Source organism: Aedes albopictus, chromosome 3 (genome assembly GCF_035046485.1).
Source record: "Aedes albopictus strain Foshan chromosome 3, AalbF5, whole genome shotgun sequence".
Taxonomy (NCBI): Eukaryota; Metazoa; Arthropoda; class Insecta; order Diptera; family Culicidae; genus Aedes; species Aedes albopictus.
This window is the reverse complement of record NC_085138.1, coordinates 164,581,454-164,600,164: the sequence shown is the minus strand read 5'-3', so window position 1 is coordinate 164,600,164 and position 18,711 is coordinate 164,581,454. Positions and strand designations below refer to the sequence as shown.

Genomic DNA, 18,711 nt, shown 5'->3' with positions numbered 1-18,711 from the left:
AGAGATTCCAATTCTTGCCGCGATGACTCCAGAAACTATTCCAGAGTTTTCCAGAATTTTTTTTGAAAGTCCCTTCAAAAATTTGTACTGGGGCTGCTAGTACTGGGGTTACTTTGGAAATTCTTCCTAGGATTTCACCGGAAATTCCCACAGCAACTTCCAATTTCTCCAGAAATTCCACTAGAGGTTCCTTCAAAAGTTTCACAAAGAGTTGTGTAAGAATGTTGTGTATGATTTTGTGAAAAAAAAAATCCTCCAGGGATTTCTTTAGAAAATCCTTTGGAGATTTGCTTTTTTTCGGGATTTTTCTCGTTTTTTTCCGGAAAATCCTTTGGATATTCCTTTAAGCATTCTCTCAAACTAACTTTCTCCGGAATTTGCTTCAGAAATTACTCCAGGGTTTTTTTTAAATCTGCATTTTTGTCTTCGTGAGATTTCATTCAGACATTTCTCCAGGGACTCGTTTTAAAAAAGTTTATGAGATCCATTCGGGAATTGCCTGTAGGGATTCCTACAGAAACTCCTCTAGGGCAGGGGTTCTCAAACTTTTTCAACTAGCGACCCACTTTTGATTGTTATGGAATTTGGCGACCTAGCTCGTATTTTCAAAACAAACGTCATTTTAAAACATTTGGGCAACTTTTTTATTAATACATTTTATCGCTTTCCTACTTTTTAATAAATTAACGTTATAGCACAGTACTTAATCCTACAATTTTTTGAGTATTTTTTTTCTTAAAGTCAACATAAGGTGGGCAAGCTCATATAATCAGTTTCAGTAAACTCTTTGTCATAAGTATTTAAGATGAGTTCGCAAGTTTGTCATGCAAATTTAACCAGTCTGACTCCATGCAACACTACAGAATACCACACAATTTAGGTATTATATGACATAGTTCATAAACAAAAGAATCGTAAAATTTATACAAAGTCTATGAACACATAGTGGCAATTTTATGCTTCCTCAGAACATTAAAACATCCATTGAAATAAAGGAATTAAAATTGTGCGATTCCCTCAGTCCCACTGTCGATGCTAACCAGATCCGATTTCCACGGCCATAGATACCTAACGGCTTCCGGCGTTTCCGCGTTCCTGATTCGCTCCGCTCCACTCTCACGCCTCACGCTGCTCACTCTGACTGACATCCAGACGAACTGTCATAAACAACACTCTCAACCAAAGATACCCAATCATAATGTTAAAACTGACAACATCTGTGGCAAGGTTTGTACATCTCTGAAAAGTATAATTATTACCTCGATTATTACAATGCATCTCTTATGCTGTAGGATACCACAAAAATCAACGATTTTATCTTGTGTTTTATTGTGCAAAATCCATCAAACAGGGTGGGCTGAGAATGCTGGCTGAGTGGATAAACATCAAGTAGAATTTTTAAAATTATAATTCTGCAGAATTTTTTTTTATTAATATCCTTCTTGAACACTTATTTTACTTCTGTTTTATTGGAATTACTTTTCAATTCTAATTCAATCGGTATTTGGGGGAATTTTAACGTTCGTTAGTTAGCTTTAGTATTTTTTTTTGTTTTTGGAGATTTTTGGTATTTCAATATTACTGCTGAACTTGGCATTTAAATCTAACTGAGTAACTGAAAATGCAACAGCTTGAACTATTTTTTTCCAAAAGACAAGGAAAATCTAAAATTTAAACAGAATTTTAAAGTTTTAGACTGAAAACTCAGTTTTCTAATCAAAAGTTTGAATAGAATAAGGTTGAAACCTCGTTTCGGAAGATAACTGCCGATTCTCCAAGAGAGTATTTATATATTAAAAACGTGTCCAATAACATTATTTGATATTTATTACAATATCGCCCAAGCATTCGCGACCCACCTAAAATCACCGTGCGACCCACCAAGTGGGTCGCGACCCATAGTTTGAGATACGCTGCTCTAGGGGTTCCTTCACATTTTTTTCGAGAAATTCTTTCAGAATATCTCCAAGAATATCTCCCATGGCTTTTATTATAAATTCAACTAATAATTTCTTTTGAAATATCTCCAGATTTTCCTCCAGAGATTTCTTTACAAATTTATCCAAAGATTATTTTGGAAAAAAAACTTCAACAGATTTTTCGATAATTCCTTCATGGACCCTTGCTGAAATCCATCCTTGGATTCATTTAAAAAATCTTTCACGAGTTCCTGAAAAAAATCTCCCAGAGATTCTTAAAAAAATTCTTTCAGGGAATCCTTTGGAAACTCTTCGTAGATTTACTTTACTTTTCTAGGGATTCCTTTAGACTTTCGAGTGTTTAGAAAATATTTCAAGACTTCCTCTCAAAAAATATTGCATAGGTATTTCAGAAATTTCTACGAATTTCTTCAGATTTTTTTTTTCATATAGATTCCTCCAGAAATTTTCCAAAGCATTCGTCTAGAAAACCTTCCATGGACTTTTTCTTAAATACATTAAGACTTTTTTTTAAATACATTCTAGAAATTGTTTCAAGGGTATCTTAAAAAAGTCTTCGAAAATCCTCCAAGGATTTCGTTCAGAAATTTTTCTACAGATTCTTTCTGAGATTCATACAAGTTAAGGCTGGAAGATATTCTTGCAGAGATTCATGCAGAAATTCACCAAGATTCCATTAGAAATTCCGCCAGGTATTTCTCTATTTTTTCCCCTAGGATTTTCTCCAAGCGTACCCCTAGAAATTTCACTATGGATTCCTCCAGGAATTCATTAAAAAAATGTTGAGGTTTTTTATTAGGGGATTTCTCCAGGATTTTTTTCCAAAAATATCTCAAGTAGTTTGGTAGGTATTCCACCAGGGATTTCAAGTGTTTCTTCAGGTATTCCTTCTAGAATTTCTCCAGAAAATCTTAAGATATTCCAGAATTCTTAGAATATTACTGTTCTTTTAGAACTTATTTCAATAACACGGAGAAAAATATAAAGTCATTTCAATCATATTACGATCCCAAACAAGCATATTTGTGCACTGACTATTATATAATCCTGTTTTTGAGATTGCATCACGCATAATACAATAGGTTGAAGAATAACAATTATTGAAGCTTGAACTAATCAGAATTAAAGATTTGATTAGTGCAAGAAATATGGTTCATTCAACCATATTATGTTTTCATCAACAATATTCATTTATTGTCATGGTGGATACAAGCATTTGTATGCTTAATTTAATCCTCAACTTGAAGGCTGAACTGTTTCGGATGGTTGGTTTAGGGATACACTGCAAACATCAAATCATTGTGAAACAACCATTTGAAGCTACCAAGAATATCATTAAAACTTGATAAAATTATGACAATAGTTTTATCGACTAGAAAACATTTCTGTCCGAGAATTAATTTAGAATTTTCTTCAGACTTTTCTTTTAATTACATCTGATATTTTATTACGAAAAATAATGAAGCAAAAAATATAACATCTTGTAGTGGAGCACTATAAATGCGTAATAAACAAAGACATCACAAGTGGACATACACAACACAGAACATATATTTTACCCTGTTACCTTATTGAATAACAATTTCCGATGACAGGATGACGAGGTTTCATTAATGTTGTTGGTCCATCAGTCAATTCTGTAATCGTATTTTCTTTGCCAGGTTGCCTTTTGTTCGCAGCATTAGTTGCTTTCATAGCTTGAGTTTTGTCTAGGGTTTCTAATCCTTAGGGGGCATCCTGATTCGGGTTTCATAACTAGAGTTCCATAACTTGAAGTCTGTGCCAGGGAAAGATTTACATCTCTAGTACGGCCTGAATGTTGGCAATAGAAATAGGATTGCGGGCCTCCATTCTGCCAGAACCCTAAAAATGTGCATTTATACTACTGGAATATTTACAAGTTAAAATACAACATTTAACACAAAAATAAAACTTGTAATAATTTTTTCAGCAATACTATCGGAAATATTTTTAGAGGTTTCTTCAATATTCCTAAAATTACTTCAGGAATTTCAGCAGGGGTTTCTTCAAAAGTTGCTCCATAGATTCTTTCAGAAGTTGTTCCATGGATTTTTCCAGAAGTGGTTCCAGCAGTTACTTCAGGAATTGCTCAAGCGGTTCCTTCAGAGATTCCTCGAGAAATTCATCCATGGGAATGTACCAGTGAAGGGACGCTGAAATCGGAAATTTTTGACTAACTAGCTCTGATTTTACCATGACAGCACTTTATTATACACAGCTTGTCAGTAATATGCCGAGGCATTACAATGACCTTTTCATGAAATTTGCTACAACTTTTGGAATACAATTAGACATTGTGATCATCGACAAAGATATTTACAAAAAAATGAAGTCAGAAAGGGAAGTAGAGTAAAGTGGGGCAAAAATTCGAGTGGGGCAAAAGTTTCTTTTGAAGTTTTTGAGCTCAATTCAAATTATTTCTTTCGGGTGTCAAGGTTGCTCGAACCCTTTTTGAAAAAGAGTCTTTCACTCCAAAAATTATGAAAATTGATCAATATTTCGAGAAGTTATGACAAAATGTTGGTTTTTGTTCAAAAAATTGTAACATGCGATGGCCCTTCCAACGCATGGAATGAAATTTTAATGAAATCGAATTCGATATTTTATTTTGGGGCGTAACTAGGTATATTTTGAAGATGCTCTAGCATGTATAACTTTTTGCAAAAAAGATTTGGAAATCGTATTTTACACATAGTGGGGCAAAAGTTCGAATTGTGGGGCAAAAGTTCGAGTCATGTGGCAACTTTAGGTAGAAACCTAAAATTCTGCAAAATGTGCATATTATCTCTAAGAGTGATGGAATTAGTAAGAAAATTCGATTAAAGTTGAAAAAAAGTCGTTTTATCTGAATTTGGCGGAAAACTACTAATTTTTGGTGTAGTAAATTTAACCCTGATTTGGGTAAAATCCAAATCGAATTTTAAAGTGTATTTCAGTTCTAACATCAAATATTAAGTGGTTTCAGGTATTCCTATTACCAAAGTGTCAAAATAGTGTGCTACGGTTAACGAAATTCTACAAACACTAGATTCGAACCTTTGCCCCAGTGGTGGGGCAAGAGTTCGAATAAAACACACTCATACAAAAAGTGTTGCAACTCAAAATTGAAAAGGCATTTGGCGTAACTTTGTTCAGCAAAATTTTAGCTCATGGATGGTAGAATCACCACACGGTATTTATTTATTTTTATCTGCTTCGATTTTTTGAAATAGGTTGAATTATCAACTAAGGTCGAACTTTTGCCCCACCTTACTCTATGCGATTAAGGTAAATATCTAAAATTTATTGATATTCATATCAATCGATTGATATGAAGTGCTTCGCGTGTCAAAAGGTTAAAAACCCCTGCAATATAAGTCATCATAATATAAACTGCAAGTTTTAAGCTGATTGGATATTAAAATAGTTATCACTAAAAGATGTACATAAAATCGAGGCAAAATGTATATAGCATAGAAGTACATAAAATAAAGATTTTATATAACCGTGGGTCCACAAAATTGTGGTATACCTGTAATATCTTCAAACTTTATTGGCTGTTAATACTCAATGTCTTTGTATTTTCGATAATAGAAGAACGTCTTACCCCAGCAAGTAATCAACCGATCAACTTTTCAGTGCAAACCGTCATTTAGTTCTTCAGATTTGTGCTCTTCAAAACTCAGAGATTGGTTTTGTCATATCTTGTTCAATCATGAAACTGCTGCATCTATGTAAATAGTACCTATCAAATCAATTCAGCCAAGTATTAAACTTATATCATTGTTCATGGAATTCGAATAAAATTTTTAAATTTATATGCAATCACGTGATCGATGAATGTCTGGCTTCACGTCATCGTGACGAACAATGCAACTTAATTTTCGTGCATATGTAGATTCTGCATTTCCCTATATACCAATTTTGCTCACCCGAAATGTGGTATACCTTATCAGCAATCGAAAAACACCTCACCGAGAAAGAGCATAACACAGAGGGAAAAGAACTGCTGCCGACCTTGACCCGGAAATGCATTGTTCGATAGCAGTTTTATGTATGTGCAGATTGGTATGTACATTGCCCACCAAAAGTATGGGATCGTTTCACACAATATTGCAAAGTGTTTTTAAAATTGCCTAAAAGTTAAGAATCACCTGAAATAGTGCAACAATCATCTTTTATCATTATATGATTTTTAGCTAGTATTGTTTAAATGTTAGTCAACAGGTCCTCGTGAAGTGAAGGTTGCAGTTTGTACTAAGTAGAACGATCGCACACTTTCAACAGGTAGTGTTTGTTCTTTGTAATTGATGTCAATTAACGTAACACGCTGTCTCCCGAGTTGTGCTGTCGTTGCGGTGGTGGCGCTGGCGGCTGCCGTCGGAATTGGGAAATTGATTGGAAATGATTTAGCCATACCGCACCTATATATGTACCTGTATATTATGGCGAAGTTTGAAAAGTTCAAGTCTCGGGAATCACGCCAACAGAGAGCGGGATAGAAGTTCGCTTATCATCATAACCTGGGTCAATGGAGAACGGAAATTGTGCTGAGTCGACAAATTTTTGAGTTGTCGACCGACAGCACCATGGTGTAGCATGGTAACTATGGAAGGGTTGGTCGATCCGATGCTTGCTGGAATACTTTCACCCCCCAGCAGAATTGTCGTCCGCCGTTGGGCTTTGTCTAGTCGTCTGGGAAGTGCCTTCAGTCAGTAGTGGCATAGATTAGATAATTGTTATGAAGGGTGTAATCAGCAGTGTGATACATCATCGATTATATCGATGCGTATGGGTGTGAAACTTGACGTTTGGTGCTCACAATAGAGCACAGGACTTCTTCCTAGTTAATTGCGTTAGATTGATCACTGGATTAACCTTCGCTTGATGGGATCGATTATTAGTTTGCACTTGTGCCTATCGTAGTTCAAAGGCAGTACGAATGTACTTGACGTTTAACTTCTAACTCAAATTGTTCGCATTTATCGTACCGAATCTCGTGCAATCAATCTTCTGGAAGTGGATCGAAATGGTCTAATCTTAGATACTGCAATCTGATGGGAAGCTGATCAGTGGGGTAAAGTTGATCACTATGAGATCTACGTTTTCGCCTCGCATCAATACCTTGTACCTCGGATGGCTTGCAAAACTCTTTCGATCAACCATGGTAGGCATATTGGAACAGGCAAAATCAGTCTTCCAGAGGAAGAAGCGCCAGCAGGAAGAACGAGATCGCGAAGCGATGGAAGAGCTGTACTGCGCTAAGGTCACAAGGAAGCTCTGCGAGAAGCTGCACCACTCGCGCAGAGGCTTCGTGCCACAAGCCGACATGTGCCTAGACAATCACGGGGATCTTCTCACGAGCGAGCGTGAGGTGGTCGAGAGGTGGCGGCAGCATTACGATGAGCACCTCAATGGCAACGATGCAAGTACCGAAAGTGGCGTGGTAACAGACTCCTAGAGTATGTGTACAGGACGAAAAACCTCCGGCCCTGACCTCCAAGAGATTGAGGAGGAGGTTGGCCGGTTGAAAAACAACAAAGCCTCTTGAGCAGATCAACTAGCAAGCGAGCTTCTAAAATATGGTGGAGAAGCACTGGTGAGAGCACTACACTGGATCATCACCAAGATTTGGAAGGCGGAAGTATTACCGGAGGAATGGATGGAAGGTATCGTGTGTCCCATCTACAAAAAGGGCGACAAGTTGGATTGCGGGAACTACCGCGCGATCACACTACTGAGCGCTGCCTATAAGGTACTCTCTCAAATTTTATGCCGCCGTCTATCACCGATTGCAAGAGAGTTCGTGGGGCAATATCGGGCTGGATTTATGGGCGAACGCGCTACAACGGACCAGATGTTCGCCATCCGCCAGGTGTTGCAGAACTGCCGTGAATACAACGTGCCCACACATCACTTGTTCATCGATTTCAAATCGGCGTATGATACAATCGATCGAGAACAGCTATGGCAGATTATGCACGAATACGGATTCCCGGAAAAACTGATAAGATTGATCAAGGCGACGATAGATCGAGTGATTTGCGTAGTTTGAGTATCAGGGACACTCACGAGTCCCTTCGAATCTCGCAGAGGGTTACGGCAAGGTGATGGTCTTTCGTGCTTGCTGTTCAACATTGCGTTAGAAGGTGTAATTAGGAGAGCGGGGATAAACACGAGTGGAACGATTTTCACGAAATCCGTTCAGCTGTTTGGTTTCGCTGATAATATTGATATTATGCTCGTAAATTTGAGACGATGGCGGAAACGTACATCCGACTAAAGAATGAAGCCAGGCGTCATTAATGTATCGGAGACAAAGTATATGATGGCAAAGGGCTCCAGGGAGGAATCACCGCGCCCGCCACCCCGAATTCATATCGATGGTGATGAAATCGAGGCGGTTGAAGAATTCGTGTACTTGGGCTCACTGGTGACCGCCGACAACGACACCAGAAGAGAAATTCAGAGGCGCATTGTGGCAGGAAATCGTTCTTACTTTGGACTCCGCAGAACTCTAAGATCGAATAAAGTTCCCTGTAACACGAAGTTAACCATCTACAAAACGCTGATTAGACCGGTAGTCCTCTATGGGCACGAAACATGGACCCTACGTGCAGAGGACCAACGCGCCCTTGGAGTTTTCGAACGGAAGGTGTTGCGTACCATCTACGGCGGAGTGCAGATGGAAGACGGGACTTGGAGAAGGCGAATGAACCACGGGCTGCATCAGCTGCTGGGAGAACCAACCATCGTCCATATCGTGAAAATCGGGAGGCTACGGTGAATAGGTCACGTCATCAGGATGTCGGACAGCAACCCGACTAAAATGGTTTTCGAGAGTCATCCGAGAAGACGTGGTGCGCAGCGAGCTAGGTGGGTCGACCAAGTGGAGGACGATCTGCGGACCCTACGCAGAGTGCGGAACTGGAGACAAACAGCCATGGACCGAGTGGAATGGAGACGGCTACTATGTACAGCAGAGGCCACCCAGGCCCTAGCCTGATCGGTAAGGTAAGGGTCTCGTCGTCACACATCTACTTTCTCTATACTCTCTTCTCTACATATACATCCAATTTTATAAACGTATGTTCATGGCCATCCCTAGAACCAGAAACGGATTGAAGCATAGTGTGATTCTATCATATAATTCCTACAAGTTATGCAACCAAGCGAACTGTGCCACATCATCTTCACAGTACGCCCCATACAAGCTATCACTTTTCGCCTGGCATCCTCGCACCAATGCGTGAACCAAGGCGTGAACCAATGGATGTTTCCTTATCCTTATAAGACTTCTGATTCCTACATACTCAAATTTCGAAGGCACAGTGTATGTTCAATTGACAAATTGAGAGATAAAATAGTAACCATCAGTTTCGTAACCGACCTTCGACGGTAAACCACAAAATCAACATTCAACCATCGCGCAACAATAATAACAATGTCGCCACCTGCATTTGTTGCGACAGTCCATCCAAAGTGACATAAGCTTATCCCAACTTGAACAGAATAGGATAAAGAACGTATACTACAAGTTTAGAGATTGTTAAGCCTTGCATTGCGATTTTCGAGCGGTAACTTCGACTCGGTGAATACTGAAACGCTGTTGAAGATCTACCATCAAACAGTTATGGATAAAGCTAAAGACGAGAAGCCTCAAGGTCTTCTCAACTTAGTGTTCTAAGCGCACTCCCACTTCAAATAAACCATTGAGAAGATATACGAACTCTGTACCCAAAGAAGTCGTGGATATATTCGTCATAAAGATAAATTCATCTCGTTGATTAGCCACGCGTTTACCGCATCGGCTACATATCTCGAGCACCAAATGAGCTCAAATGGGGCTTCGTGGCCGAGCGGTTAGCGGCGTCAGTCGTTTAGGTGTCTCGTAAGCCTCGGAGTGTGGGTTCGATTCCCGCTCCAGTCGGAGAAAACTTTCCGTCAAACGGAAAATTCTCCACTGGGCCACTGGGTGTTATATGTGTAGTCCGTTGTCCAATGTTAATATTGTTCAGTCTGTGCGGCCTCTGGCCGAAGACGGTGTAAATGTCTTTAAAAAAAGTGTTAAGAGTATCATATTGACCACTAAAACAGTCGCTGTAGAGGTCTAGGTTTAAAGTTCCAAACTTTTCACTTTTCCATATTGATTTGGGCCAATCTAGTGTTCACTCTCAAGTCTCAACATACGTGCCAAGCGTATGTAGGTACATAGTTCTAGTTTTTGTGTGTTCATGTCGTCTGGTGACGATTGATTCAAGCGAAACCATCATTTTGGTAACCTGCTATCGACCAATTGTGCAATCTGGATAGCGCCGTTGCATAAGTACCTACGCGAACCTGTTTGCTTCTACATATTTTTTCCAGCAATCAGTGATTCAATTTGGTACACCTGCAAATAGGGTCTGGGACCACTTGGGCAGGAGCACCTATTTTGGGCACTTGCTGCAATAGCTCAGTCAATTTCAAACCGATTGAGTTGAATTTTGAAACATGGCTAGCTACTGTGCCAAGCTGATCGTGCCTCAAAAATCAAGCCAATCGGTTCAAAATTGACTGAGTAATAGCAGCAAGTGCCCAAAATAGGTGCTCCTGCCCAAATGGTCCCAGACCCTATATGATTTTTTTTCTACGTGCTAGAAGTGACAATTTATGGTTATGATTGTTGTGCCTTGATTTCCAATCATATTTGAATTTAAATATTACATTTTAAATTCGGGTTATCGTTACCCGTTAATTTTCAAGCAATATTTCGAACTTTGTTTTGATTTTTTAATAGGCTTGAAATCAAATCAAAGTCAGTTGGAGGAAAACCGGGGACCACTTTCAGCAACCATAAACAAGTGAATTCGATACGTTTCATGAGGTTATTCGCTTTAGAACTTGATTGCAATTCTTCACCAATAAAAAGATAGTTCGGCAAACAGCTCGACACCACAATACTTTTGAGTTCTTGCTGTACCTACCTATGTACGTTCTATGCATGTGGGAGGACAAAAATGCGACGGCGATGACGCGACACTGTCAAACGATACGTACGTGCCTTTTCGTCACAACGGGCACTCTTCGCTATTGTAGATGTGTACACAATGCACCAGTTACCTACTTTGCTGCGCGCTCCCGAACTGACGCAGTCTCTAACAACAAGGATCACGAACAGCAATGTCGTCGTCGTCATCGTACGTCCGTCGACATCCGTTCGTCCGCATGTTTGGTTGCATTTGTCGAGTACAATGCCGTAGATGGTACCTGACGGCGGCCAATGATAGAGTCATGCAAGCTAGAACTCTGATTTTCACGTACAATGGATTCATTTTTTCTAATGAAAAGTTTGCTGATTAGTAGTATAAATTTTAAAAATATCAATTTTGAAGTTGATTTTATCAACAAGCATTTATACGATTCGAGTTGGGTAGTTGTACAGATTCTAAAACAATCAAAGTTACGCATAAAACCAATAAAGAGAATGTGAGTTTGGCGTGCCGTATTCAACGCTCCTAAGATGTTACGCTAGGCGCACCACTATAGCATAGAGAGCATCTTTCAGGAACTCCGTAACATTCAAAAGAAAATCCGGAGAGGTTCACAGAATCCCATAAAAATCCAGGAAGAATTCCCGTAGGAACTTTTGAATAAAACCCTGGAGGAATCTCAGAAGAAACTCCTGAAGAAATTTCATGAAAATCTGTTCCCTGAATGAATTTCTTACGGAATTCCAATTTCTTGTGGAACTTCTCGAGGAATACCCGTAGAAACGCCAGCAGGGCTTTAATAAGATAAATCTAGTTGATTAGCAGCAGTGAAATTCCAGATGGATTTTTTTGAGTAATCACAGGGTTCATCAACTCTTTGATGATCGAAACAAAAACTGCTTATGGAATATTAAAAAAATGGATAAATGAATATTCTAGAAGTACATTGAAATTTGCACCGAAACAATGTCGCTGGCAATCTTGAACTGCGAGCCCCGAGAGAAACAAAATGTAGAGGGTATTCAATTAATAAGAGCGTCAGCGAATTTGCTGGTTGCAACGCTCGTCCGTATAGTGGTGCTTCTCCCAAAGAAAATTTGCATACCTTCCAAGAATTCTGTCAGGGATTTCTATAGAAGTTTCCTTAAGAAATTCTTTGAAAGTTTTATCAATGGCTTCTCCTGGAATTCATTCAGAGATTCCTCCAGAAAGTTCTTCAAAGGTTCCTCCAGGTATTCCGTCAAGGCGTGATTCAAGGATTCTTCAGCGATTTCTTCAGGAATTTCTTCAAGAATTCCTTCAAACATTCTGTTGGATTTTCGATGATGCACTGGTTCACTTTCTCGACCGAAATCACAAAACTCGCGATTTAACAAGAACTAGGTAGGTAATTTATTCAAAAAAGAACTATTTATTCCGACGAGCGATACATGGACCGATCACAATAGTTGCATGCTGAGTACTGACTCGTTTATTAATTATTTGGTGCCTATAACTCAAAATTCTATAAGTTTGAAAACGAGAGCGAGAAATGATCCGTGAGAGATCGATTGCCTGAGTCATCAGCGCTCTTCCGCCAATACATATATATCTTACGCTATTGATTTTATAACAGTTAGGCTTTGAGTCACGTTAAGGAGTTTTAACTCTAATCGGCATCACATTCCTTTAGATGTTGTGTAAGAGGTTTTTTCCTGGCGTTGATTCAAGGATTCCTGTAAAAGTTCCTTAAGCTATAGCTCCAGGAATTTCTTCTTGAAATCCTCCAGGAATTCCGTAAGGGATTCATCCAGAAACTTCTTCACGGTTTCCTCCAGGAATTTCTTTAAAGATTCTCCCATAAATAAATCTATATAAAAATGCAGTGGTATAAGTGAGACCGTGCATAACTTGCGAACGGATGGTCCGATTTGGGTCGTCTGAGTTTAGTTCTGTTAGTTTTCACACAAGGAAGGTTTATGAGGCAAAAACATGGAAAAATTGGGATTTTCAAAGTCGGGTTTTCATACAATTTGAACAGGGACTTGGACTTGGCTAGGGACTTGAAACGCCAAAAAACGCAGTAGGCAAGACAAAGTTTGCCAGAAACAGCTAGTTTCTTTATATATTCCTTCGGGAGTACCTTTAAGTATTCCTCCGGGAATTTATTTGACGATCCTCTGGAAATTTCATCAGGGATTCTTCCAGCAGTTCCAGGGATTCGTCCAGGATTGTTTCTAGGAATTCCTTAAGAGATTTCATCTAGAACTATCTAAAGAATTGCTCTCTTGGGAATTCGTCTAGGATTTTTTCTAGGAATTCTCTTAAGGAATTCTATAAGAAATTTCTCTTTAATCCCTTGAGGGATTTCTCTTTAATCCCTTGAGAGATTTATCCAGAAATTCCTTGAGGGATCCCTCCAGAAATTCTCTTAGGGATTTCTCCAGGAATTTCTTCAAGGATTTTTCCTTGAATTTTTCCATGAGTTTCTTCTGACACTCCATGAGGGATTCTCCAGCAACTTCTTCAGGGATTTTTACAGAAACTCCTTCAAAGATTTCTCCAGGGACTCTTCCGGGGATTTCTCCAGGAACTCTCCAGGGATTCCTGCAGGATTTTTTTCAGGAACGTCTCCTAGAATTCTTTGTGGGATTTTTCCCGGAATTCCTAGAGGAATTTCTTCATAAACTCCTTCATGAACTCCTCCAGAAAATGCTCAGTGATTTCTCGAGAGATTTCTCGGGCATTTCTCTAAGAAATGCTTTATGATTTTTTTTCAAATCCTTCAGGAATTACTTCAAACATTTTCCTGGAATTCTTTGAGGAATTTCTCTTGGAATGGCTGGAAAGATTTCTCCAGGAACTCCTTCTGGAATTTCTATTCAAATTCCAGGAAAATGGAATTCTCCAGGAAAAAGTTGGATTTATCCAGGAACTCCTTCATGGATTTTTGCTGGAACACCTTCAGAGACTTTTCCAGGAACTGCTTCAGAAATTTATCTAGGGAGTTCTCCAGGGATTTCTCTAGTAAGTCTTCAGGGATTTCTGCAGGATTTCTCCATAGATTTCTACAGGCATTCCTTTAAGGACTTTTCCAAGAACTACTTAAGGGATTTCTCCAAGAACTCCTTGAAGGATTTATCCAGGATTTTTTCTAAGAATTCTAAGAAGTATTTCGGCTGGAGTTCCTTGAGAAATTTATTTCTGGAATTTCTTGAGGTTTTCTTGCAGGAACTCCCTTAGCCCTTTATAAGGCAGTGGCAACTATATTGCCACCTTGTACACATATTTTTTTCTGTTCGTTTAGAAAATTTTTACAACTTCTGTTTTAACTGATGGACACATTAGGCCTTTGTGAACACTCATGATTTTTTTGAGCCATAACAAATATGAATGGGTTTTTTTTAGAACAAAATGTCTCTCCATTTTTGAGTGCATGAAGGTTTATAAGCTCGAAATTCTGAGCGAATGAGCGAATTGAAAATCGAATGATGGGGAATAAAAGGCCTATGTTCCTTTTACTTGTGGACAAAATTTCAACTTGATTGCTTCATTATTATTAGAAACTCAGCCTTTTGAAAAAATGTACTATAATAAATGGGCATGTACTAAAATTTCCATAACGTCCAAAATAATTGACCAATCGAGTTCAAATCCACACAAGTAACTCATGAATATTAGGGCAATAACCTGTCAAAAAATCAGCATGATTGATTAACGCATCACAAAATAACAACATTTTAAACTTTGTTGACAAAAAGTTGAAATTTAGATCAATTTTTTTTCATACAAAATCGACCATCGAATTTTTTAAAAATAAAAACGTTTTTGTTCATTACACCATATGTACTTTATAATCCAATGTTGAACGAGTGAATTCCGTGCCTGGTTCTCTCGGCCTTATAAAGGGTTAGGGCTATTACTCCAGGAATGTACTCAGGGATGTATTAAGAAATTCCCTTCCTTCCTCTTGAAGTTCTGTCCGGCATTTCTCCTGGAGTTCATTCAAGAATTTCTGTAGAAGATAGCTATTACAGTATAACTCTTCTATTGCGAAATTCTATTTATGCATAAACAAAGAGATTTCTCCAGGATTTTTTGACTTGAGTTTCTCCAGGAATTCCTTAAGGCATTCTCCTGGACTTTTTTTTAGGGATTCCTTCAGGAAATTTCTCTGAGCCAGGATTTCTCCAGGAATTCCTTAAGGCGAAACTTGAAGCATTTCCCCATTTTTTGGTTTTTGATTTTGATTTGACCACACCTGGAATTTTCAAGAGCACAAATCTGAAGAACAAAACATCGGTATGTGCTTAAAATTTGATCGATTTGTTACCTATTGGTACTGACCAATGGATCAACTTTTCAGCGCAAACCGATATAAGGTTCTTGAGATTTGTGCTCTTGAAAATTCCAGGTGTGGCTTCGTCATATCTTCACCTTAAATAACGAAGCAATATTTTCAAAATCGGTTTTCGTACACATGTAGAGTATGGATCAAGGTAGTTCAGTTCCTTCAGAAATTTCTTCAGGAGTTCTCCTAGATTTCTGTTGGAGTTCGTTGTGGGATTTCTTCTGGATTATTTTGATAAATTTCTCAATGATTTTTCCAGGAATTCCCTCAGAGGTTTCTTCAAGAACTCCTCCGAGGATTTCTCCAGCAACTCCTTCAGGGATTTCCTCTAGAAAGATGTGGGATTTTTCCTGGAACTCATTGAAGGATTTTTTCATGAACTGCTTCAGGAATTCCTCAAGGAATTTCTTCAGGTATCCGGGAATTGTTTAAGGTATTTCTTCTGCATTAGCTGGAGGGATTTATCCAAAAATTGCTGGGATTTGTACTCAAATTCCTCCAAGGATTTCTTCAAGAATTCCTTCAGAGATTTCTCCAAGAGTTCCTTCAAGAATTCACCTAGAATGCTTCCGGGATTTCTTAAGGATTTTTTCAGAGAATCCTTCAGGGATTTCATCTTGAATGGATTTTTTTTGAGAGATTTCCCATAAAGTTTCTCTTGTAAGCACTAGAGTGTTTTTTTCTGGAACTCAGGCAGGGATTTCTCTACGAACTCATTCAAGCATTTCTTCAGGGATTCTTTCAGAAATTCTATGGAAATTCCTACTGGGATTGCTGAAGAGATTTTCTTAGGAATTCTTTCAAAGAATCATCCAGGAACTCCTTGAATTTCTCTTACAATACCTTCACGAATTTTTCCAGGATTTCCTTTTGGCATTCCTCCAAAAAATCAGTCAGGGATTTCTCCAGGAATTTCTTCAGGAACTAATAAAAGAATTCTACTAGAATTCTTTGAGAGATTTCTTCTAAAGTTACTTGAGCGATTTCATCTCTAATTACTTGAGGGATCTCTCCAGGAACTCTTCAGGGATTTCTCCAGGATTTTTTCTTTCAGGATTCCCTCTAGAAAATCGAAGGAAAAAGGTTTCTCTTGCAGTTTATTCAAGGATTCCTCTAGATGTTATTTTCAGGGTTTCCTTCATTAACCCTCGAGCAGTCGCGTGTTTGACTACCAGCAGCGACGCCGCGCTCACGCTGTGTTCATCAAGCGTGCATTTTTCATGGCGCGTGTACTCAGTACTGACGCGACCGCTCCCGGGTTAATACCTTCAGGGAGTTTCCCTGGTATTTTTGAGCGATTTATCCAGGAGTTGCTGGAGAGATCTTTCTAAAAACTTCTTCTAGGACTCTTCCGAGAACTCCTCTAGCAATTCATTAATAAACTAATTCCAGGAACTCCTTCAGGGATTCCTTCAGGAGTTCTTCTTTCTTCTTTTAGGGGTTCTCCATGGAGTTCATCCAGCGATTGCACCTGAAATTTATTGTGTGATTTCTTCAACAGTTCCATAAGGAATTCCTCTAGGATTTTTTCCAGGAAATCTTAATGTGCTTCCTCGTAAAGTTCTTTCAATGATTTCTCAAGGAGTCTTTTAAGGGATTCCCTCAGGAGCTCCTTCAGGGATTGTGTCAGAAGTTCCTTTACATGCGCAGAAACAAATTACTACGCATACAAAAACACCTTTCAAGCTAAATTTTATGCAGAAGGAGTTCCTCATGCGGTTTCTCCTAAATTCCTTCAGTGATTCCTCCATGAGTTTTTCCTTGTATTCCTTCAGGAACTCCTTTCCTAAAATTCTTCCTGGTGTCCAAAACAACAGATTTAGTGGGTAAGACATACTAGGTAACAATTTGATGCTGTACAAATGTTTCTCCAACTATTTTTAATCAGCCTTCATTTGAACAAAACCTGAACACAAAAGGTACAATCAAAGTCCAAATTTGGACTTTGGTACAATCCTTTATACAGCTCCTAAACATTTAAATTTGGTGATTTTATTCAACCTTTATCTGATTTAGGTTCATTGGAAGGCTGATTAAGGGCTTAATATGCGCTTAATCAGTAATCAATTAAATTTATTAATTGTGTAAAAATAAAATAAAAACACTTTCAAACACTTTATTTTTACCATTAGCTGCGTCTATTTCCAGAAGAGATGTTTAGGGATCTGTGGGAAAACTGGGAATTGAACTCGGACCTCCTGATTTATAGTCACTCACCGTAGCACCTACACAGATCGAAAAAAGAGTGTAAAACTCTGTGACATATGATGAACATAAATGGAGCGTGGGATATCACAGAAGTTTACATCACATATCATGTAAAAATCATAAAATATCATGTAAACTTCCATTATATGTCATGTTATTCAGCATGACTCTGAGATTTTACATGACATATAACACAAATTTACATGATATATCATGTAAAGCATCATAACACTAAGTTTACATGACTAAAATGAAGTTTACATGACGTGTAATTCTCATTATTTTAACTGTGTACACCTCACACAATTGTATACATATCCTCGAAAACAAGAGCATTACTTGTTGTGTCTGAATAGTCAAGAAGAACATAAATTGAACTAAGTCTGTATTGAGGCTGAAGAGGCGATGTGGACGTTACGAAAACCATGCCTTGGTCAGCTGTCAAAAATTATTTGATTGAAGGTTGAACAACAGATGTTGTTGTATGTTTTGAAGCTGATTACCCAGATGAATAATATTCTATTCAACTTGATATTCAGCCATCTATGTATTGCTGACTGAAGAGGTTGAACAAGCCATACAGACCAATATTCAGCTGTCGTTGTGTTCAGCCATTGACACCATTAACCAGCTATTGTTCAGCTAATACTCTCACTATTCAGCATTCATTGTTACTTGGGTTGGCAATTTTGGGCTTTGTTTTTCATATAATTGTGGGCCAATCCCTTCTGAATCAACAGTACATTAGGGTGGGGCTAATTTTAAAAAATCTCTCTGGAATATGAGTTTCCATGTGGAAAGTGATCTGCTAGTTGAAATAAGTGAGCTGTACAAAAATGAGAGATTTCGGTTGATATTTAGGGGTGGCGCAAAGGGGTTAATTGAAGTTTTTGCTAGAGCAAACCATCAAATACATTTCCAATTTAATTTTCAAACATATCTGTTTTTAGACTAGACGGTGATTCCACATGGGAAATCATATCCCGCAAAGGCTTTTTTAAATTAGCCCCACCTTAATAGTACATGGTCAACGATTGATAAGTCTAGCGATTAGACAGTTATGTTATATTTAGTCAATCCATTGAAAGATAATCCCTCGGTACTCAGCGAGATTGCAATTGTTTGAGTACAATCGTGATAAATGCTGAAGTTTTTTTTTAATCAACATACTTGAGAGATTTAGAGAGGTTTCTGGTGTGCTTACTCTTTAAATTTTAGAAATAAGCATTAGTCGTTTGACTTATCGACTAATTGCGAGTAC

The 18,711-nt window shown here is 38.4% G+C and overlaps 1 protein-coding gene across 2 annotated transcripts in view; it reads left to right on the top strand.

Moving 5' to 3' along the window:
- Positions 1 to 18,711, top strand: part of LOC115254042 (phosphatidylinositol transfer protein alpha isoform) — a 116,385-nt gene that overhangs the window by 15,660 nt on the left and 82,014 nt on the right. The window lies entirely within an intron of this gene.